General features: G+C 37.7%; 1 non-coding gene across 1 annotated transcript; it reads left to right on the top strand.

Moving 5' to 3' along the window:
* The first annotated feature begins 348 nt into the window (after nucleotides 1-348).
* Trnal-aag lies at nucleotides 349-430 on the top strand. Its single transcript has one exon. It is a non-coding gene; the product is annotated as a tRNA-Leu (tRNA).
* Nucleotides 431-3,081: the final 2,651 nt, after the last annotated feature.

The following is a 3,081-nucleotide window of genomic DNA, read 5'->3' as shown; positions in this document are numbered from 1 at the left end:
TATTTGGGCAGTTTATTCTCTGTTATATTTTCAAGTAAACAATACATACAAGTACAGTACATTATTTTCTGAGGAAACACTCGTACTTATTTTTTTCCCCTATTCCCGATAACCCGGTATTTTCACAAACTCGGCCACCCTTCGGTCCACATTAGGCCGAGTTTTCGAGGTTCTACTGTATTGGTTTAAAGAATTGCATGGAACAAAGCCGAGCCATATAGTCGCAGGGAATTAATTACTCGTAGTCAATCTCTACGGCAAAGGCTTGGCACACGAGAACTCTATCCATTGTTTTCGAATTGTCAGTCAGCATGCACAGTTAAAATTTTGATAACAATCCAAGCAGTTGGTAGGGTGGCCGAGCGGTCTAAGGCGCTGGTTTAAGGTATCAGTCTCTTCGGAGGCGTGGGTTCGAATCCCACCCCTGCCAGTAAATACGTTGTTTTGCGTCGATGTATGCAAATCAAATCGTCGCTTTCTGTCGATTCGTACAAAACAATAGAGAGGTTGCGGCCGATGTTTTTAACGCGAAAACGTGTACGTCGGACGTTCAGCGTCGCCTTCCTGGAAGTTTGACAATGGTGTTTGAAACGTCAGTAGAATCATGCTCGACGTTCTAAATGCCATTGTCAAACTTCTAGGCTTACAAAAAGGCGGCGCTGAACGTCCGACGTACACGTTTTCGCGTTAAAAACGTCAGCCGCTACCTCTTTATTGACATTGCTACGTTTGTTCAATGCGTTTATTGTAATCGATTAGCGCTTAGAATTTAAAGTTATCGGAGAGATTTCTGAAGCAAATGCGAGTTTTGAACGTTACGGTGCAAAACTGAAATAACAGAATCGTTTGTAGACTAACTGTTTCTTCGCGCTTTGCATCAGCGTTTGTTAAACATGACCGTGAAAAAGAGCAAGAGTTGTAGTACAAATAAAATGGAGGATAAAAAGAAAGCTTTGCGTTTCAAGATTACGCAAAAATCTCATTAACAGGGGCGAGATTCGAACCCGCACCTCCGAAGAGACTGGTGCCTTAGACCGCTCGGCCACCTTACCGGTCGATCGCATTCGACAAATACCGCATCAATAAAGAAGAAGGAAAAAAGGTTTGGGCCTTTCTCCTAAAACCCGGTGAGTGCCTACGGCAGCAGACAACAGTGAATAATGTGAGGCTAAACACGCCAACAACACCAGCACATAATCACCTCAGCTGACATTTTTGTTTTTCATTAGATGGTCATCATTTTTACTATTCGAAAATCACAGTCTTCACTGTCCTGCTATCTCACCACAAGGAGAACGTTTCTTTTATTTACCTTTCAGAAAATTAAATTTCCTTTTTTAACAAACATAACTGAAAATATAGAAAACAATTAAACATATATNCTCATTAACAGGGGCGAGATTCGAACCCGCACCTCCGAAGAGACTGGTGCCTTAGACCGCTCGGCCACCTTACCGGTCGATCGCATTCGACAAATACCGCATCAATAAAGAAGAAGGAAAAAAGGTTTCGGCCTTTCTCCTAAAACCCGGTGAGTGCCTACGGCAGCAGACAACAGTGAACAATGTGAGGCTAAACAGGCCAACAACACTAGCGCATAATCCCCTCAGCTGACATTTTTGTTTTTCATTAGATGGTCATCATTTTTCCTATTCGAAAATCACAGTCTTCCCTGTCCTGCTATCTCACCACAAGGAGAACGTTTCTTTTATTTACTTTTCAGAAAATTAAATTTCCTTTTTTAACAAACATAACTGAAAATATAGAAAACAATTAAACATATATATACAAGATTTTTGCCTTATATTTTACAATTCCGACAACTTGTCGGTATTTAGTCAAAGGAAGGTTGCTTGTCTAACGTTAGAATTTTCTTCAGAAAAGTCTTGAGTTCCTGAGTAAGATTTCTGTTTCGTATTAAGTTTTATAAGTCTGGGTTGGGTGTATTACAGAATTGCTGGTATAGTAAGAGAAGTTCTGTTCTTTCTCTCTCATCTGTGGCAGCCAAAGTGATTTAAATTCTGTTTTTCACTGCAGTCGCAAGCTGCAGTCTGTCTTCTGCCAATTCTTTTTAGGTTGCAGTGTCCAGTATATAACTGGCTGCTTATAAAGTCAACTGAAAGCCATAGTAAATTTCTTATTCGTTCTTATTCCGCAGGAAAGAACGTATATCGTCCTTTACTAGTGTTCGACCATCTTTCTTGTTTCATTCCTTATTAGCATTTTAATGTTTAAAATTCGAATTTTTCTGTGTCTACTTTCTGTAGTGCGAAAGTACCACTAGTAGATCTTTGAATGTTTATTTGAACTATTCTTAACATTTTATCTGGACGTGAAAACTTATTTTTTTTTCAGAATTGTGAATATTTTAATCTCAATCAAAATTTCATTTGCTCTAAGCATATGTAAGAAAATCTTAACCTTATTCTCTATTCTGCTGTACTCTACATTGAACAGTACAGTACATTACACGGTGACAGATTATCGCACATCAGAAAAATCCTCAAAAACGAAATCACAAAGACAGGTATCTTTATAATTTCATTTATTGTAAACTTTTCTGTTATTAAATTGATATTAAGTTGGAGAATTATTCTTAACAAAGACACACACTTCAGTTTATTAATCTCTGTTTTATAGCATTTTATTTCGTGCTTTTGTATCGATAGAAATTCGCAAGTTTTTAAAATTACTTTTACTTCTTTTATTTTTATATATTTTTTTTTTCTTTCGTTATGAATCGCGCACATTTTCTTCTGTTTTGCCTTTCGGTTTGATTCTTAGAAATATTGCTTTCAACTTTAATTATGAATTATTCCAAAAATAAAATGTGCAGATATAATATTTAAACTGATGCACGTAGTCAATTAATATAAAGTTTAAAAGTTTTATTATACACACATTTAATTGTTCAACACAATTATAATTGTGGCTTAACATTGTCGGTGAAGTCTTGTCCATGTTTTGACCCACCTCTGTCCCTCCGGACCGCGTTACAGCGCTCCGGAACTCCTTTTGTTGTCATCGTCGGTGTGTATAAAGTCTTGTCCGTGTTTTGACCCACCTCTGTCCCTCCGGACC

This window comes from Centruroides sculpturatus, unplaced genomic scaffold (genome assembly GCF_000671375.1).
Source record: "Centruroides sculpturatus isolate CEXI.00-Female unplaced genomic scaffold, Cexi_2.0 scaffold46, whole genome shotgun sequence".
NCBI lineage: Eukaryota > Metazoa > Arthropoda > Arachnida > Scorpiones > Buthidae > Centruroides > Centruroides sculpturatus.
Note: the sequence above shows the minus strand (reverse complement) of the source record. Positions and strands in the feature narration are given on the sequence as shown.